The sequence below is a fragment of the Tubulanus polymorphus genome, chromosome 3 (genome assembly GCF_964204645.1).
Source record: "Tubulanus polymorphus chromosome 3, tnTubPoly1.2, whole genome shotgun sequence".
In the NCBI taxonomy this organism is placed as follows: domain Eukaryota; kingdom Metazoa; phylum Nemertea; class Palaeonemertea; order Tubulaniformes; family Tubulanidae; genus Tubulanus; species Tubulanus polymorphus.
The window spans coordinates 22,433,781-22,456,239 of record NC_134027.1 but is presented as its reverse complement, the minus strand read 5'-3'; the positions used below and the strand labels follow the sequence as shown (position 1 = coordinate 22,456,239).

Genomic DNA, 22,459 nt, shown 5'->3' with positions numbered 1-22,459 from the left:
CATCACTGTAACAGCCTCCACACTGGGCCCGACATCTAACATTCATTATTTGCCGATTAGATGAGAATGTCGGCCCGATCATGTTCTTTCCACCATACCCGGTATTTCGCCATCTTATCTGAAATTCAGAATATTTCCGACTTAGTTTGGTATCGAGACAGTATTGATTTCTTGACGTTACACAATAATGTTTTTATGCATTGCTAAGTACCAGTACCACTTATTCAGTTTCTAAGGGAAAGTGACTCTTCAAAATATGATAACAATTACAGTTGTAATGCGCATATCGGCGCTAATGTTTCAGTCGATTAAGGCTCACGACTCCTATTTTCCATCCAATAGATGTTCGTAACGTTTTAACAATGAATTCGAATGGCAATGAAGGTAGTGGGTGAGTGGCTGCCGCGCCGTTAAATTCAATTATTTCCAATAGTCGATACCACCAAAACGATGCGGCCAGCAAGATCTGGATTTTAGTCCAGTATTTTCCTGGATTGACCCTGTTAGTTATTTGATTGGTAAATTTCGTTTGATTTGTTTTGATTTTGATATTGTTCATAATTTTCTGAGTTATCCATCGTCGACAATACTGAGCAACATATATACATATAACTTTTAATTAGTTTTCTTGTTTGAACACAATTTTGGAAAGTCGTGTTGTTCAAGTGCGTCACATTTGACGTGTAGCACTATTCGCATTTAGCTGTTTGCGCTAGACTATGATGCACTCAGACTTCACGTCAAAACCATATATCATCAAAGTCATCGAGAATGAGTAGGTCATACGTACGGTAACTAAATACATGTAAACGTATAGAATTCATGGATTAGATATGTAGCCCTCTGACTCGTAAACCCGCCCATTTCGAAAACTCTATGATACCATCACGCTTATCATCTAAAAAGGCCTTGGGTATATAATGCGCTTTGGTGAGTGCATCAATATGTATCAATCGAAACACAACGAGGCTTCGTATTGGTATTCTATCTAGTTACAACTGGCTCAAGTCTATTCATCGAAGTTAGTATTAGACATATTGTTGTAGCCTTTTTAGTGGAGATTCTGATGTAAGGTTTACTCAAAATACCGTCAAAAAACAAGTTAAAGGCCGGAGAACGCGATCGTGTAGCTGACTAGTGTTTTCTCTGCAACTGCAACACATCAAATCCTCATAACTTAACGTCCATTTGACCAGTCTCAGCTCTTAACGATAACCAACTTATCAACATCATTGCCATGTGAACGATTTCGGAATATTACACGTACGCCTTGTTTCAACCTGAATCCAGTACCAGTTAAGTCGATACGTGCTGCCCCCATGTGGTTATCTGAATAACTGCATGCCCTCGCGTCACCGTAAAGGACTCTTTCTTTGTCCGGGCCGCTGACAACATCCGCGTAGGTGAAATCGTCCTTGACGATGGTATAATCCTGAATCGAAGCGAATTAGAAAAGATTCAATCGATAACAATGACAACGAGAAACGCCAGTGGAAACAACTGTACGACTTGAATGTTAACATTGGCTGTCACATCTTCACATCTTCATCTGAGACATCCCTGATGTGATGAACTGATTTGATTCACTGGCGAGAATAATTGAATCGAAATGGAATTATTTTTTCATAAGGTTATTGGGTGTCAACACCTCTACTGTGGCAATCGAGGATTCCACTTGTGGCAAGACAATATCCACGAGGTTTGTCAGTAGTCATACTCGGTTATTTGCGTTATCTTCACTCAAAAAACAATTAAGATAAAGTGTTCATGGTACGTAGGTATGCGGTGGCATGAAGATGAACAAATTAATGTCAAGGAATTTGCATCCAAGATGGCCAATGAGCTGACTGGCAGCCATCTTTGATTCTTTAAAATGTACATTTGGCCTATATCTGTGAATGTATTTCATATAGATCATTGCTATTTTCAGTGATAGGTGCCATTACATACCAGTAAATAAATCCAGGAAGAAAGACACTCTAAATATTTGGATGGATATATGAAAGCTGTGGGTACTGGAGTGTGTAATGGGTAGTGTGTGTGATCTGTGTGCATTTGTGGCCAGCACACAGATCACATTGTTCAATGGGGTTTGGTCCAGGACTCGCGAGATTTTCAACAACACAGAAGTAACGTGTAATAAATGATGACTTGAATTGCATGACTACCTACCACCCCTCATTATTGTTGGAAAACTAAATGTTCGGCACCCAATCGCAATTATAAAATAAAAATGAGATAGAACCTAAGTTAAAATTCTGGCCATTTCTAAAATATTATTACTAATTTTTAGTCAGGGTATAATTTTTTTTAAACGGCCGTTAAGGCTTCATGTTTCGTCTGCAATTCACTGCAAATAGTTACGCAACTACGCATATTTCAGTGTTTTTGGCAGCTGTACACTCAATCGGCACCGTTCGTGACTAGCTTCACTGCGGAATTATCATTAATTAACATCGCCATATCACATCATCAACTTATATTGTGCCTTAAAACCCTAACAGCCGAAATAATTGAAATGCACACACGATTTCTATCATTGAAAATTGAGAGAGTGGCCATGTTTGTGTTTGCTGCTTCGCGTAAATCCCGCGCGGTGGCGCAACCGCGCGGAGTGGGGCCGATACGTCTAGGCCACTAGGACCCGTTGACATCCAAGATGGCTTACTGTTAGAAACATTGATTATATTATCAAACAAATGTACATTTTGGCCTTTAACCGGCAACGTTTTTAATATAGAGCAATGATATCATATGAATTAATTATTTTACAAGGAATAATTAATCCGATTTTTGTGGTAACATTATGAAAATTTCTTTTTTTCGTGTACGACAGCCTTGAAAACTAATCACCAGGGTCAAATATATGACTTAACCTGTGAAGCTAGCACATGGGTCGGATCCCTGAATTAATTCCCGCACAATCAGCATAGAACTAACTAACTATTCGAGGCGCCCGACGATGGATGTTGATCGTAATATGATATAATATTTCAACAATTTTTAAGACATCTTATTGTTTATTGTGATCGATCAGCTAAACGATACTACCGACAGTTGCGATTATTTCTAATCACGAATTTGCATTATTTACGCCCGAGTCATTAGCTATGCAAAAATTCGAGTGCCAATGTTTGGTCTAATCTGGAGGGTACGGCAATTTGCGTTATTGGTGCACATATCCTAATTCGAATGAACAGATTAGTGGTTTATCGACAGTTGCGGTAAACTCTAATCACGAATTTGCATTATTTATGCCCGTGTCATTAGCTATGCAAGAAACAATGCGAGTGCCAATGTTTGGTCTAATCTGACAATTTGCGTTATAATTGGTGCACATATCCTAATTCGAATCAACAGATTAGTGGTTTCAAACTAAGACGGACTGAACACAGCCATAGAATTCAGAATAGGTTAACGTGCGCACGATTCTGAAGTTGCTGGTATCGCCCAAGAAATTGCACCCTTGATTAAGCCTAGTTACATGGTAGGTCCAATAAAAATGGCAATGGGAAACCATGACAAATTAAACTGCGGATATTCGGTAGGGTACCAGCATAAGTTTTGGTCATTCACCCGACGATGACCACGATGTTAGTCAACAGCTGAAACGCTGTGGTTTCAGTTCAATGTATCTATCTATAGGGCTTTTTCACTTATCTACAACCATGTCTGTCGCAGACATGCCAATTTCGCCCGAGTTAAACGCAATAAGCGACTCGACATAAGCCACTAGGTTTCTAGATCCCCATTTTTGTCACTTCACCAGCGCCGATGGTTAGACCACATCGGTCAGCTAATATCAACGAGTTGACATTTTCCTCGTATATAAATGCGATTACCTCGATAGTGAAAAGAACTCGCCGAAATTTCACGTCGCACCATTCGCCCCACACTCTGTATATACCATATTTCGCTGCCTGGCTGAAGTTGTTCGTCGGTCCGGCCGGAAGCGGAAGAAACTCTTTAGGCAATAATGACGTCATCCCGTGACAGAAAATATCGAATTTTAGTTTGTAAGCGCTTTTGATCGGGTATAGAGCGTAAACTTTGTCTTCGGTATTGCCATTGATCAACACGTCGGTACAAGTGGCCGGACGAATGCCTGTAAATGAAACAAAAAGGCTGCATATGCAACGTTTTCAAGCTTTCTATTTCGTTTTCTTGCTCACCTCTCCTAACCACAGCGGTCTCTTGCGAGCTATTATCTTGATTTAGCCGAACGATGTGTCAGGGGAAAGGTTATTTTGTTTTTAGACGCCGTCGTTACTATCGGGTAAGGCCGAATAGCCATATCATTAAAGTCACGTGATGACCATAGACTGACAATACTTGCTATTTCAAAATCAACATTGATACGTTTGTTGTTTTTGGCGCCTCATAAGACGTTATAACATACTATAACCATACCAAACGTTTCGAAGCCGTTACTACTGGAAGATTCCTAAGTGATCTTAATGGATCGATCGAGTTTACGAGTAGGCCTATATATTATACGGAAGCGATAAGGGGCCTCGAGTTGTCGCGTTCCAACTCGACAAGTCGCCATATTTATGTCGACATAACGCGATATATAGCGTCAAGTCGACATGAATATGTCGACATATCGTGATGTTTTCACGACAAATTTCGCTTTTTCGCCCATTTTCCACGGGACAAGCCGTCATTTGAAGACACGTCTAAATGTAAGATGAGGACGACTGAGTTTCAAGTCGTCGTGAATATGTCGACTTGTCGCGAGGAAAATGGTCATGAAAACGAAATATGTCGTCAAAACGTCACGATATGTCGACATATTCATGTCGACTTGACGCGATATATCGCGATATATCGACATAAATATGACGACTTGCCGAGTTGGAACGCGACATCTCGAGGCCCCTTATCGCTTCCGTAATATTATGATGTATATTTATGAACGACTTACTGTATCGAAGGCAATCTCCATCAAGGTTCTGACACTGAAATGTGAAGAAAAAAGAACATACATCATCGTGTATAAATGTATATTAATAATTCATATTCTCCTTTATTAAGTGTCGACATACTAGGTGCAAAATGCCAGGATAACCAATGAGTGAATTTTCTTACTAAATCGATGCTCTAATTTTTTCCAGGTAGCTGATACAGCGGAATGCACTAGTTTATTATCTAATCAGCTTCCGAGAAAAAAAATAAATTGTAAGCTACGGTTTTTTATGATGATTGATAAAATGCTAAAATAAGTTGGTTGAATTTTCAAAGTGATTTAAATTTCAGTCATCGTAAAATTCATCGTAATTGACAAAACCGATGGCGCTTTTTGAAATATTTCATTTACTTATTTCATTTACTTTATTGCATACGTACTTCGTAGATTGTGAATATAACGTTCGTATAAATGATATGTGTGTTGAAAAAAAATGCTAATTGTATGTTACGGTTTTTTATGATAATTGATAAAATAGTAAAATAAGTTGGTTGAATTTTCATCGAAATAAAAAACAAAATTGACGTTAGCGAACTGAGTAACTACTAGACTGTTAGTCCTCACTTGCCACGAGCGGAATCCCTGATTGCCACAGTATATAGCGTTACCGGAACCCCATTGAAGATATTCTATTTGTTTTATACATCACCATCTCGACGTAAATGCGCCAATCGTAGACATTATAAAGAAATTCAATTGCGTAAAAGTATTTGCATAAGCATGCATGCGATAACTAGCAAGACTCTTGACCAGTTTTTAAATCGAACATCGTATCGACCGACCATGGAGTTGCTTGTAAATATACGTGTAAATGAAACCGCAAATTTCAAGGTTGCCATCTCGCGTGCTATTTGACAATATGGAATGTACGCATAGTGAGTTTGAAACGCCGACGAACCTTAGGCGGTGACGTACGAAGATCCTACGATGGAATTCACCGCCAGTAGACTCGAGCCATCATTATCAAGTTATCAAGTTATCGTCAAGTTGATAAGTCAACCCACTAATGATGGTGTTAGAAAGGACTGACTTATTTTTATAAGACTCAAAAATTCGAAATAATAATCATACACGGAGTTCATCTTTCGGAGATCCCTCCCGCGCAAGGAGGGACGATTTTCAGAAGATGTTTAAATTAAAACATTAGATTTGCTGCGTAGTTCGTTAGTACTGAATGACTTAAAATACAGTGACGATGAATTTAAGAAAAACTGTTTTTATTCTTTTTCATATTTATGGTAGGGTTTTCAATTTCAAGGTTTTCTTTTGTTTGCTCTTTCACATTCGTGCTACAAAATATATTTTACAAATGTACCTCTTGACAAACGTTACAAGTGAATTGACGCCATGTACATCATTTCTGCCATTTCTTCACGTATCAACGAATATGTAATGACACGGTGAAGGTCACTTAGAATTGACTTTTGTTTGTTTTAAACATTTTGGCAGGGTTTTGTTATCGTTTTGTATGCTATTTTTTTGCTAAATGTCAATTTAAATGAACATGCTCCAAATGCATTTATTATTATATAGGGCAGTTCTAGCCTAAACCAAGGGCTGAATGTAAGTCGTATTCAATCAAAACTTGTCTATGAAATCAGCTCTACTTCGTACCGACCTTGTATCTAAATGCTGTGCCATTTCTCTGCCTGAACGTCGGACCAGTTGGTAACTTGTCACTCAATTCGCAAACGCTGGAATCTCCGTGATAATTGAACGATTTGCATTTAGTATCCAGTGAACACGCGGCGCTGCAACCGATCAAAGAGGCTGAATTCTTATCAATAGACAGATACGGTCTATCTATCGAGTAATCGTTTCCTCTTGTCGCTACTTCAGCGAAATATACCGAGCCCGTTTCGAAACATTCGTAGATTTTCAGCAAAAATATAAAATATACAAATTTCAATTGCATTTCGGCAGTTTCGGTTCTCAGATAATACCGGGATGAACTAAACGAGTTTCCATATTCAATTTCTCAGTGCGGAACATCACTAGGCATTCATTGGTGAATTATTGGAGAGGCGGGTTTACTTTATTGGTTGTGAGAATGGACTTTTTCCTAGTCTCTATATATGCTGTAATGTTGACTACGATATCGGGCCAATAGCACGCAGTAACAAGGCAAATCAGAAAATCGACCAATTGCAGCAGAGTAAATATCATAATCGATTATTCCCGACAGTTCATCGGCTTAAGTAGAAAAGCAGTGTACAGAAAAACGTTGTAAATTCCAACCAGTTTTCTGCATCTATCTGTGGACACTAGCTCCAGTTGATTAAATTCCGTTCGGGTGTCATCAAAGACTACCATCAACCAGCCATATTGATTTCTGAAAAAGAACATACTTATTGACGCGAATTATTTTATGCACTGATTTTACAAATTTGATTTATATCGAATTATTATCAAAACGACTAGCCTCATAAAAGCCGCGTTCACACGACAACAAGTTAGACCGGTCTAAATAGGTCCGAACCTGGTCCGGTCCAAATTTAGACCGGACCAAATTTTGGTGAGCGTTCACACGGCGTTTTGACACGCGGTGATGAAATCGCTTGTGACCGGGCCCACAAGATGTCGCCATCTGCTAAAATAATTAATTGCGCGTGGATGAAGTCTTGCTTCCAGATTCCAAGAAGAGCAAGACATTACGGAAGCGATAAAGGGCCTCGAGTTGTCGCGTTCCAACTCGACAAGTCGCCATATTTACGTCATATTAGCGTCAAGTCGACATGAATATGTCGACATATCGTGACGTTTTGATGACATATTTCGTTTTCACGACCATTAACCTCGCGACAAGTCGACATATTCATGACGACTTGAAACTCAGTCGTCATATCACTGGCGTCCTCATCTTACATTTAGACGTGTCTTCAAATGACGGCTTGACGTTTTTACGACAAATTTCGCTTTTTCGCCCATTTTCAACGACTTCGACGACTTTGGCTCTAAGCCTGAAGTGTCTTCTTAACCGAAAATTGAAAGGTAGTTAACGCGTACTGGAACTAGGGTCGACCGTAAAATTTTGACCGCTGCTCGCGAGCTAGACTAGCACGCCGACTAGCGGATGTACGAAACAAGAAAACTAACTTGAAAGTTTGTTGACGCCTTTGCAAATAACGAAAAATATACATTGCTTGTTATTGTTGGCAATGAATAGTCGAATACAGATTAATGACAACATTAAGCCGGTAACTTCACACAGATTCAAGATGGTACCTACCGACCCTCATCCTCCCCCGGAAGGGATTTGAACCTGTTGACATTGCCACGGCACGAAACCCTGTCATACTAGACCGTGTGCGAAGCTACACGCGCAGCTTAGAAGATGTCATTATTAGCCAATCAGATAGCCCCTTTTATTTTAGCCCGGGTTTTCCCATTTATAGTTCTTCCGTGAAATTTATACCTCAGCGTTTATACAACGAATAATATGATTGGTGCCGCAAATTTTCGCGCGGCTAAGCTGCGCATGTACCTGCGCACCCGGTCTAGTGTGGAAGGGGTTCGTGCCGTGGCTGAGTGTAGCGATGTCATCCGGTTCGAATCCTTGCCGCGGGAGGACGCTTCCGAAGATGGCGTGATTGATACAGGAACGTTCCGTCCGTAGGCATCTCCAACAACCTCTGATAACCGGTTATTTCTCGAGGATCATTTTGATACATGTAGTCATCACACGAGGTTAGAAATCAAACATGTCCAATTATCAAATTTTCTATAACAACTCTCTGCAGTTCGCAGGTTGATGCAGTTGTACAGATTATCCACAATCGCTGCTTTGCGGCTGTTGATCTAATTCAATATGTGTACATCAATATTATCATAGATTCACCATTCGCAAGGTTATTTTTCGAAATTTCTACAGCGAATTTTCATACAGAAATATTCACGAATTTCTCGTCCCAGTAAAAGATATATGTAGAAATTTACCGCATAGTTACAAACTTGAAACTGATTGAAAATGTCCAAAAGAGATTCTTTCTGTCCTGAAGAAACTGGCATCATTGCAGTAATAGTGACTGGAAGTGTAAATATTGCGAATGCGAATGAAACTGTTACAAGCATTATTGTCGTGCGTTTTGATTTTGTAGATTTTTGACCAGACGAAACTATTACTGAACTTCTGAATAATTGAACGATTATAACCAAATTTGATGTAATGATTAAAGACAACGGTAAAATGTACGCGTGAATGACACCTACAATAAAAGATGCTATTTGGTCGAATAATTCATAATAACATCCGACAAACTGATCACTGAAATGTATGGATGAAGCAGGTGAGAGACATCTAACCAGTATATTCACTGCAGCAATTATCACTATAACAAACCTAGCGAATCTCGGTGTACATATCAAACGAGATGTGAACGGGAAGAGCACAACTGCCGCACGTTCTAGAGATACTGCTACTATCAACCACGAACTATTGCAAGCTGCAAACGCTATAACAAAATCATAGATTTGACAACTGATCAGTGAATTCATGAAGAATATTGGAACATCTTCTACATGCAAGATAACAAACTGTAAAACAGGCATCATTGTAAAACCGAGACAGAATATGAAATCACTGAGAGACAAAACGATCAGATAGTTAGCGTAAGACAAACTGCGAAATCTGCGACTTATCATTATCAAGAATGTAGCTGAATTTCCAAAAGCTCCTAACAGGAACAAGAAAGGCAGAATGACCAGTGACACTGTTAGGTAGATTCCAGACTTGTTCACCACATACATAAGGACCATGTTACTGCTGTGAGTACGACCAATTTGCATCTGAGTAGAATTCATGATTTATTAGGATCTGTCTGAGAATATACTGGAACTTGCTTTGTCATCTAGTGTAATGGAAAATTAATTTAACTCTTATGTGGAGATATCATTAATGTCCTCATAACAACTACGATTCGTTTGTAAGATATGTTGTTAACACCGAATAGAAAATCAATTCTCTGTGATCTTTCACAGTTTACTTAGATTTTGTGAAAATTTATTGTCGTGTAAAATATGAATGCGACGAGATTAAATATACATGTACATTTATTTTCGTAATACTGTTGGCTCTCAACACATACTTGACATCAATGGTTATTTTTTGACTGAATTTCTGCAGTGGATTTTCATACAGATATATTCCCGAATTCTTGTCTTGGTAAAAGGATGTATTTGATAATTTACCACATAGTTACAAACATGGAATTGTATGAAAATGTCATGATAGAAAATCTCTCTGTTCCGGTGAGATTACCTGCCAAAGTGGTTGTAGGTGCGAGTATTGCAAATCTGATTGAAACTGTTACAAGCATTAGTTGTACGTTTTGATTTTGTAGTTTTCTGATCAGACGAAACCTCTTTTTAGATGGGTGAATAAATGAGCATAAAAGTCGGTATCAAACGGAGGAAAATAAAATGTTTACTTTACGCCTGAGCTTACGAAATGAAAAGACATGTTTCTGTGGCTCTGATTGGCTGAATGCCAAAAGGCGGCGCCATGAATGAAATGGCTAACAAAGATACCCTTTGTAATTATAGACTGATTAAAAACAACTTTGAGTTTGAGAAATACCTTATTGAGTTATCGCCAAAATCCTGTCACTATTTGCTACGATACCGTGCCAATAATCATTGGTTTGAAAAATGGTTTAAACATTTTTTGCGCCCAAAAATAAGGGCTACCCAAGGTCTGGAGCTGGATTATCTTTTTAAAAAACTATCTTGAGATTTTGACCATTTCTAGGATATGTGGATATGTGCACTGCTAATCAGGGTATTCCTTCAAAACACGTTTCAGAAAACGTAGGGTGTTTCGGGGAAATTCGTAAGAAATTGCCCTTGTAAAATATGATCTTGTTTCTTTATTTCTTGTTATTTATTCCCGTGCGAATTCTTAATTTAGATTCACAATCACTCCAAAGTTTGAGATTCATTGAAAGATTTGTGTTACAGTTCGCTGGTAATTCGAGGTATAAGCAATGGAAATTAGAACGAGTCTATTACAAATGATTCTACGATATTTCATCAAATTCCTTATAATTTTACTTGACAGGGTTTAAAATTTGAGTTATTGGATAAGAATAAAATTCTAATGGGGACTGATAGAATATCTGATATATCTACTTAATATTTTTGAAATTATCAGTTAAGAATATTCGAAAAACTATATGTACAGGGTCATTATGGTGTATGTATTCTAGCTAGTGCGACATGTCCTGTCCAATGAACCGCATTGGACAGAACCAGTTCATATTGTGTCCAGTCCTGACATTGTGCTCTGGTCATTCAAATAGTTCAATTTGAATGGAACCAGTTCAGAGGATTAATTCTTATCATACGTTGAATTTACTATACGCGCGCATATGTGTCCAGTCCTCGCGCGCGTTTGGGTGAGTTGAATCTAGAATTTTTTCTTTAAACTAAGATAGCAAAATCATTTACGTAAATTTACGCCCACTTATCTAACAACTGGTTGGCGAAGCTCCATGTTCATTTCGGGGGTTGATCTCACCCGGCTATCTAACCTAAATATTGAATCTCCTATTCGAAATAAAATTTACAATGTATCAAATTGGTGATTTTCTTTTTAGATCGCCCATTCCTCCTTTTCCGTCGTCAGGATCTGATTGCTGCCAATACCACCAGCCTGAAGAAAGCAACAGAGGTGACCAAACTTTCGAATAGATCCACGATGCTCCACGCACAAATTGGTGGTGAGAAGATTTGTCGTCGTACAATATTGGATGTGCCTACAGTGTACATATTGTATCGAGTGAAATTGACAGTTCTAATGGTAATAGTAAGTTGCGGTTTTTTTTTTACCAGATAAGCTCTTCTCCTGGACCCGATTGCTGTCAATACATGCTAACTTAAACCAACAAATGGGAACTAAGCCTTCCTCGCTTCCTCGTGACCTGATTGCTGCAAATGCGTGCTGCTGACTAAACTAACCTGGCCTTATAGATGACTCGTGGGATCCGAGAAAAGATAACTTATCGAAACAGTCCATGAAGCTCCACTCATGAATTAGTGAGTATACATTCTACCTCTTAGGTTTAAGCTTATCTAAAAAGATGGGCCCTCGTTACAGCAAACTCAGATACAGTAGACCCTAACACTCCTCTAAACTCGAATTAACTTGTGACCAGTGATTTGTGTTTTATTTAGCTGATACATGTTATTCGAATTAGACAAATTTAATTGATACTCTATTGTTTCAACGGTTTCGAAATCTGTGCTATAGATTTTTAAAATCGAAAATGAGTTTTAAAGGTTAATAATCTGTCGGATAAAGCAAACTTTAAATGTGTTCCTATAAACTTGATAGTGAAATATTACTTGTAATATGCAACCGCTTCAATCGTCCGAGACATTCATACATTGTCTGCTAAAGTTCAATTACACACGTCCAAAAACATATTTTCGATGGAAATTCATAATGCATAGAATTATTGTATGTATTCTAAAAGGTAATGAATGCAAATTGATGCCATCCATCCATGAGACAATCGGGACTTAGATTAGATTAGATCTTCATTTACAAAGAAATCATAACGAATTATACAAATTTTACATAGTATTTACATTCGAAGCATAGAATGTTATAATGTCAATTGAGGGTGCCCATTGATGGGAATTGTTTTGTTACTTAGGTTCAACCAGACAGACTTTCACCGCGATCACGCTCACTAACACGCAACATACCGAAACAAATGTAAGGGTAATGACTATGTCACGATTTTTAGATTAGATTAACAGGAATAAATCATAATGTTGTTTCTAGTTTTTTTAAAATTTGCCTTTAGTGAATTTATCGTTTTGGAAGATCTTAGATCTTTGTTCAAGTTTTGCCAGTTCATAGGAATTAAGCACAGAAATTTGTTATCGAAAATTAGTTATTGTGTTAATGGAATTCGAGTGTTGTGACTGAGGTTGAAAGAATTCCTTTAAAAGCGGTTCGTTATAGGTATTGGTAGCTGATTGTTTGAAAACCTATAGCCATATATAAGTGATTCTAGTTCAATCATATCCCCAAATTGGAAAATGTTGAATCTTTTGAAAAAAGCATACGTTTGGCTTTTGCATTTAGCTGTGGTAATTATTATATTAAATTGATGTTCCAATCTAGTAAGTCTTTGTGTATAAGCTTTAGAAATAAGTGGTCCCCATAATATCAGGCAGCATGATAAGTGGCAATCGATGAAACTTTGAGTGAAAAATACGTTACAAAATGTTTTATAGATTTCATAAAGTAAATGTACTTAGCTATGTTTTTGCAGACCATATTTACATGTTCATTAAAATCAAGGTATTCATCCAATTGTAAACCCAGAAAGGCCGATTTCAGATTTTTAAGATCTTCATTTCTAACACGTCAATTTCAATTGAGATTAAATATAAGACAATTTTTGTTTTCACTTAACTTAGTGTTAGGTTATTTGCATAAAACCATTTGAAATTATCAGTTAAGAATATTCTAAAAAGTTGGAAACATATGTACAGGGTCATTTATATCTATATCTATTATGATGGTATATGTGTTCTAGCTAATGCGAGATATCCTGTCCGATGAACCTCATTGTGTGACATAACCAGTTCGTATTGTGTCCATCCAGATCTGAGAATCACATTGTGCTCTGGTCTTTCAAATAATTCGATGGTCTTTCAAATGATGTTTCAAATGTCAGAACCTGTTATCATCATTATTATCTTTATTCCTGAATGATAATTCATTCCTTATCTTTATAAGTTACATAAAGTACATAATGGTTACATTGATAACAACTGTAATACATCAGCAAGGTTTCAGAAAAAGCTATACGCTTGTTCGCCCTGGAACCTTATCCCTTGCTGATGAAAAAACATTCACGAAATATTTTATTTATATACATGCATGTGGCCAGTGCATGTAATTGATGCATCTAGTTGATATGATTAACTTAAATCGAAAATGATTTAAAAAAGAAAAAAAAGAAGACAAAAATTATATCTTATAATTAGAAAGTAAAAAATCTTTTTATTTTCTTTTAAACATGTGTATGGACTTAGATTCTGTAATTTCTTTTTCTAAATTATTCCATAATTCGGGACCTTTGATGTGAAGGACTTGGCCTTTAATTGAGTATGAAAATGTTCTGAAGCAATATTATTTTAGTTTCTTAGACTTATATTGTGTAAGTCTGATATTTTATTAAAGACGTTTGTGAAAACATCCGGGAGCCCCTGTTTTTAGTCTATATCTCACACCTGACGATGATCTCTAGGGTGAGAGATCGAAACGTTGTGTATTCTATATATTTTAGATTGAATAAATAAATTCTTGTTTTTAAGTTCTTTTCATCTGTAGATAGTGGGTTCATATCTTATTATCCGGGAGATAAAATAAAATAGATTTCAATAGATTTAAAACTGTACCTCGAATACCATAAAAAGATAATTTACTGATCAGAATGTTGTGGTTCAAGGTGTCAAAAGCGCGGGAAAAGTCTTAATTATCTATGATATGAGAAGTAAGTAGCCATGTCCGTCAAATGCCTTCTCTAAATCCAAATGGTGGTGAATTTATTAATTTGTATTTATCTAGAAATTTTATCTGCCTCACATAAATAAACTTCTCCAAATTTTTTGAGATACGTGGTAAAATTGACATTGGCCGATAATTGTTTAACACATTTTATTACCATTTTTATAATGAAAATAATTGGGAAAGTTCAAGTTCTTCTGGAAAAATACCTTCTTAAAATATAAGTTATGCGCTAAAGGTAAGGAGATAAGATCAATAACCTGTTTTAAAACTTTTTGATTTATATCGTCGGCCCCACGGTTATTCTTTGTTTTAAATTCATACACATTTTTTCGATCTCTTGAGGTAAAGTAGGACTTAAAAATAAACTATGGTCTAACTTTGGTCCAATAATTTCTTCAAATGAAACTGATTGTTCAGGGATCTTTTTATCTAATGATGGACCAACATTGCTGAAATACAAATTAAGTAAGAATTTGTTACTAAATTATCATCAATTTCAAATTCTTCCGGATAATATTGATTTTTGTCATTATTCGATGGATTTTTTAAGATCGCCCATGTTTGTTTAATATCATTCCCTACTAGCTTAAATTTATTAAATTTATTACACGGGGATCGGTTAATCCCAAACTATAGGTCCTGAATTTAAATTATAAGAAATAGTGGTATTCGTAAATATAGTGTCGATAAGTGTTGCTGAGCTATCGCTAATGAGAGTACACACACTTATTACTGGGACGAAAGAATAAGATTGCATACAGTCAGCAAATTTAGTAGTAGATAAGTTTGAGTGCATTAGGTTTATGTTGAAATCACCCATAATGAAATATTTCTTATTGGTTTTTGTTTTTGTTTTTGTTCTATTCATGAGAAGGTCCTCTTGAAAATTAGTTAAGTTATTACCTATTCTATATACTACTCCAATACAAAGCCCATTTGAAAGTTCTATAAAAGGCGTATTAAACTATCAAATTTTACATTTAAATGATTACATAATTGAAAGGAGATGTTCAGAGGATTATTTCATTAATTCTTAGAATACGTTGAATTCACTCTACACACGCATACCGGTAGCTGATTGTTTGAAAAACTTAAAGCCATATTTATATGGTTCTAGTTCAATCATATTCTCAAATTAAGAATTTTGAATTTTTTTTTGTGGCTATTGTATTTAGCTTTGGAAATTAGTCTAATGGATATCTTTTGCAATGTGACAAGTGTACTTAGTGTAGCTTTAAAATTAGTGTTCCCCATGATGTCAGGCAGTATGATAAGTGGCTATTGATGTAACTTTGATACAATAATTTGAGCAAAAACGACTGTACAGAATGTTTTATGGAATCCATTAAGTAAATATGTTCGCTGATCATAATTACATGTTCATTTATATCGAGGTTCTCGTCCAATTGTAAACCCAAAAAGGTCATTAACGATGATAGTTTTAAGGTTTGATTTTCGATTTTCATAAGATCTTCATTTCAATATGTCCAACTTATTAGGTTTGAATAAAACAATTCTCGTAGTAGCTAAATCTAGTGTTAGGTTATTTGCATAAAACCAGTCGCTAAGAATTGTTTCTAGATCTTCGCTCATAAGGCTGTATGTACCCCTTATGCCATAAATATACAATCAAACGCTTCACTTAAATCTGGAAAAACTCTTAAATTTTAAACAGTTAACAGGTATTATGGAACCAATCAATAAAATTTCCTATTAATTTCATACTCGTGTGGACATATTATATAATAGGGAATATTTTGGTAATCATATAATCCCTAAGGTAATTGTATAATCGTTTGTGCATAATGTTTTGGTACGGTTGAACCTCGCTTATATGAATTCAAAGTAAAAGTGAAATTGTCGAATTGAACGGCTTTCATATAATCCAAATCTGGATTAATATCTTAGCTATGACATGCTGGAAACCATAGTAATAAACGGGTTCGTCTTTAACACATACGCATTAATGAGGTTCAAGTGTAACTATGATCTGTAGGCCAACGCCTAAAAAATATAGAGTCGTCTCTGGACTTACCCTCAGAGGGTGTCCTACGGTGTTGCGGCCATATTTCTATACCAATACAAAATTGCTACACGTTTCTTCAACTAAAAGCGCCACATATTGAGCATCATTTTCATCAGTAAAAGATGAACAATCGATATTTCATATTCATTTTCATGAATTCTTATTTTTGTAGTTCACAAAAATTTTCATGAAGAGACAGACAGACGGACACGCCGACCCGAAACACAGAGTAAGACGGACACGCCCACCCGACACAGACAGACACGTCCACCCGAAACAGACAGACACATTCAACCGAAACAGACAGACGGACACGCCGACCCAAACAGAGAGACAGACAAACGGACACGCCCACCCAAGCAGAGAGACAGACCGGACACGCCATCCGAAACAGGGGCACACAGATGGGCACGCCCACCCAAACCGAAACAGTGGGACAGACAGACGGACACGCCTAGCCAAACCGAGAGACAGGAACGCCCACACAGACAGACGGACACACCAACCCAAATAGAAAGACAGACGGCAACGCGCAGCTAAAGAGAGAGAAAGATGGACACGCCCAGCCAAACAGAAAGACAGACGGACACGCCAAGCCAAACCGAGAGACAGATGGACACGCCCACCCAAATAGAGACAGATTGACGGACACGCCCACCCACACCGAAAGACAGCAGAACACGCCCACCCCACCCAAAAAAGTGTGACAGACAAACAGACACTACCACCCAAAACAGACAGACACGTCCAGCCGAAACAGACGGACACGCCCACTCAAACAGAGAGACGAACATGCAAACAGAGAGACAGGCAGACAGACGGACACGCCCATCCGAAACAGAGACAGACAGACGGACACGCCTAGCCAAACAGAGAGACTGACACGCCCACACAGACAGACGGACACGCGGACACGCTCACCCGAAACAGTGAGAAAGACAGACGGAAACGCTCACCCTAGTCAGACAGACACGCACAGAGAGACAGACACGCCCACCAAAACAGAGAGACAGACAGACGGACACGCTCACCCTAGTCAGACAGACACGCTTACCCGAAACAGACAGACACGTCCAACCGAAACAGAGAGACGGGCACGCCCACCCAAGCAGAGAGACAGACGGACACGCCCACCCGAAACAGTGAGACAGACAGACGGACATGTCCACCTAAACACAGAGTCAGACGGACACGCTCACCCGGAACAGACAGACACGCCCACCCGAAACAGACACGTCCAACCGAACAGAGGGACACGCTCACCCTAGACAGACACGCCCACCCGAAACAGACAGACACGCTTACCCGAAACAGACCGACGGACACGCCCACCCGAAACAGACAGACACGTCCAACCGAACAGAGGGACACGCCCAGCCAAACAGAGAGACAGACAGAAGGACGGACACGCAGACGCGCCCACCCAAACAGAGAGACAGACAGACGGACACGCCTAGCCAAACCGAGAGACAGACAGACGGACACGCCTAGCCAAACCGAGAGACAGACAGACAGACGGACACGCCCACCATACAGAGACAGACAGGCGGACACGGACACGCCCACCCGAAACAGTGAGACAGACGGACACGTCCACCTAAACACAGAGTCAGACGGACACGCTCACCCGGAACAGACAGACACGCCCACCCGAAAGAGACGGACACGCCCACCAAAACAGAGAGACGGATATGCGGACACGTCCACCTAAACACAGAGTCAGACGAAAAAATATGTATGATATTTGGCATTTATTGCCAGTTTCAATGTTGCGCCATTCTCGCGAGATTTTCAACAACACGGAAGTAACATGTGGTAAATCATAACTTGAATTGAACGACAACCTACCACCCCTCATTATTGTTCCGAAACCAAACGTTCCGCACTGACTACAAATTATAATATAATTGTGCTATAATTTTAGAAATGGCCAAAGTTTTAACTCAAGTTGTATATCATTATTATCTTTCAATTGTGATTGCTAGACTGTTTTTGTAAACGGCCATTGAGGCTTCATGTTTCGTCTGCACTTTTACTGCAAATAGTTACGTAACTACGCAAATTCATATGTTTTTGCGACAGCGCCACGGCGCTGGAACATATTAAGATGACCAAACCGCCTGGTGTCTTCCAATACAACCACCAGGTGGGCTCAATTCAAGTTCAAATATATTTTATTGTTATTTATTCAATGCAAATACATCAGATTTCCCAATTAAGTTGACAGTACACAGAATTAAGAATCTATAAGTATTCAGACAAAAACGCTTTTAACTCATTAGTTACATTTCGTTCGTATTGATAGTTTGATTCATCGAGTTTGTTTCAGGTCGATCAACATCACTTATATTTCTACAGCACCCCGAGATTTCCGCTTTGCAAGCACAGGGTAACTACGTTAAAAATCCTTAAGTCGACGATTAGGAACCAACGACGTTCTTAAAACTTCAAACCGTAATCATCCAACCCGCTTAAAAGCTACAACTCGAATCCCTGATTTCTTTCAACAAATTTTCAACCAGAATACTGTTACGTAAGACACCAAGGGTGACAGAGACCAGAAGGCAGTTATCAAAACAATACAAACTGATTGACATTTCAAGTACCTTTCTAAAACCAGGGAAGTGCACACTTCCCTGCTAAAACGAACAAACAGCCCGACACTTCAAAACTGACTGACACCCTGCCCCCGTAGTAACATCAATGAAAATAAGACAATATTCGTAAAATAAGAAATAGAAATCATAAACTAGGCCTAAAAATGCTCTGTTTATTTAGACTAAGTTTAGTTAAATATCTACGCTGTTATAATTTGGGGCGTCGGTACATCTCTAGTTTCCGGTAAGGGTAACACGAGTAATGCGGTAACCAGTCAAATACACCCGATAATCACGCCTCGATCTGTTGAACAGCCGAAACATGGTTTTTTTCGCTCGGTTGAACAGCGCTTAAAAGACCAATACACACAACGATGGTTTAACTGGATCCATGCGTCTAATAAGGCACTTTTATATCGACATTTTAAATCTAGTATTTCTTATGAATTGTATCTGGATTATCCGAAACAGATGAGATCCACTATTGCTCGGTTCAGATGCTCTAGTCATGACCTGCGTGTGGAAACTGGGAGATGGCTGCGCCCCCTACACCCCATCATCAACGTATATGTGAATTTTGTAATCTTAATGAGATAGAGGAAGAAGTCCATGTTATTTTATATTGCCCTCAGTATAGTGATGCACGTGCCATACACATCCCAAGAAATATTATTATTCGTCCAAACACATATAAAGTTGCCAAATTTATGAGAAACCCCATCAATAGTATCAATTTATCAAAGTTTTTGAAAAAAGTAAAAGATATTAAATCACTTCAATAATCTAGTTAATCAAATCAGATCATAATATGTAATCACTTTCACTGATTTTGCAGTTGTATGTATGTGTAAATGTCTTTACTAACTGTATCCGCTTATATTTATATTTGTATGTGTCATACGAGAATATTCTCTGACAATAAAGATATATATATATTATATATTATAGGGGTTTGGCGATGGGCTTTGATTTTATTTCCGGGTTGTTGTTGATAATCACGCGAGAATGGCGCTTAATATGAACTGCGAATAAATTCAAAATATCACGGAAATACCTTGTGTTGATATTCTTTATTTATCCGCTATAAAGTTCCGATAAACAATTGGTCGTTAAGGATCATTATCAGACGGTGGTGACGCTTTGCTATATAAAAATACAAGGGACGAAACGCCTTCAAGTTGTGCCAGCCAGAAAGTTGGGACAGTCACGTGACTTAACACTTCATATTTGACTGAACGCGTAGCCGTTCGAAACTTACTGGCCTGACCCCCGCGCATCAATTCTACTCGCTTCACGATAAAAGACAACTCCGTAAGTATTACCACTAAATTTTGTGCCGCGATTTAACATACTCTTGGCAGACTGCCAACTAACAGCCATAACATAGGTAAACCAAAAACCGCAACGATCACCATTAAAACTGTTAATTTGAGTGATACATGTACTCTGTAGTAACATCCAATATTATATACGACGACAAATCTACTCACCACAGATTTCTATGTGGATCAATTCTAAAGGTCTTGGGTTGTTAGTCTTTGTTTAGTCCGCCTGGTGGTATGTGCAGCAATCAGATCCTGACGAAGAAGAGGTGAGGAATGGCCGATCTGAAAAAAACAAAGAATTTGATACATTACAAATTTTGATTTCGGCTGGAAAAATCAATATCTCTGTATAAGTTAGATCACCCGCGAAATGAACCTGCAACTTCACCAACCAGTTTTTTTTTTAAATCAGTTGACATAAATGTACTCAATCAATTCTTTAAGTAAAATTGCCCCTGAATTTAAAGAAAATTCTAGATTCAACTCACCTATCCGCGCGCGAGGACTGGACATAAATGCGCGCGTATAGTAAATTCAACGTACGATAAGAATTAATCCTCTGAACTGGTTCCATTCAAATACAACTATTTGAATGACCAGAGCACAATGTCAAGACTGACCACAATATGAACTGGTTCAATGCGGTCCATTGGACAGGACACCGCGCACTAGCTAGAATAACATATACCGCGATATATATGACCCTGTACATTCCAACTTTTTAGAATATTCTTAACTGATAATTTCAAATATACGATGTACGTAGATGTATCAGATATTCTACCAGTCCCTTTTAAAATGACACTCTTACCTCATATACGATACTTCAAATTTAAAGTCCTGTCAAGTTGAATTTGCATTTGTAATAGGTTCATTCAAATTTCCATTGCCTATAACTCGAATTTCCAGTGATTGCGAACAAAAATCTTAAAACCATTTTGTGATAATTAAATAATGATTGATAATAATGATGATTCATTCAGCCTAAAATCCATATAAAATATCCTCATTTACATCATCCATAAAAAGCGAACATAAAACAGAGAAAACTAAAACCTGTTTAATTAAAAGCTTTGATTAACAAATGGGTTTTGGGATTAGATTTAAAAACATCGATTGACTAGCAAGGATTAATTGTTAGATCTTAAAACTCTAGCATTTGATAATCGATTATCAAATTGATTCCAGTTGGGCGCAGTTTTACTGTTTGTAGATTAGTTTTTTTTCATTAAAATCGGAAAGTGTTTCACCGAATCTAAAACTTTGGGGGTGATTATGAATGAAAATTAGAAATTTGTACTGTAATGGATATGGTATAAAGAACATATTTTACAAGGACAATTTGTGACAAATTTCCGAAAATACCCTACGTTTTCCGACAAACTTCGCCATTTTTTTAAAGAATACCCTGATCAACACACATCCACGTATCTTAGAAATAGTCTCAATATCAACAAAATTTTACGGTAAATTTGTTGAATAACCAAGCTCTTCAGCCATGGCAGCCCCGGTACTTTGGGAGCTAAATGCTTCGAATATTATTCAAACTCATCGAAACTTAGACCTTTGATGCTAAGTAACATTTAGTACGATTTTTATTGCGGTGAATGAAGATGAGTAATCCCTTAGTAACACTTACCAGCTCAAAAAGCAAGAGCAGCATCAGCACGAACCCGATCGCGTCGAGTTGTATCCAATATAGCACATTTGCATTGAATTTTACCATACTGTGCTGCCATCGCGCCTTTTTTCCAAAATTTTATTTCCAATTTTAAATCAATTGTAAAACATCGTTCGATATCAAAATTACATTTTTTATGTCATATTGCAATTTTCGATAAATTCATAACTTGACATGAACGTGGGAGTTCCCGTAAAATTCCAGTCGCTCCTATCCCATGACTCATTCTCGGAGGCACCCCACATAAACCCAATAACTACTCAATGTTTGTTGTAGTTGGTAGGTTTATGATACCGACCGATAAGAAACTTGGCAAGTTGCACGACTCGCTG

At 37.8% G+C, this 22,459-nt stretch overlaps 1 long non-coding RNA gene across 1 annotated transcript; it reads right to left on the bottom strand.

Annotated features, from left to right (window-relative positions):
- Nucleotides 1-5: 5 nt before the first annotated feature.
- Nucleotides 6-20,723, bottom strand: LOC141901973 (uncharacterized). Its single transcript, XR_012618877.1, has 4 exons — nt 20,612-20,723; nt 4,928-4,961; nt 3,843-4,105; nt 6-118 (listed from the first exon to the last, which is right to left on the bottom strand). It is a non-coding gene; the product is annotated as an uncharacterized LOC141901973 (long non-coding RNA).
- Nucleotides 20,724-22,459: the final 1,736 nt, after the last annotated feature.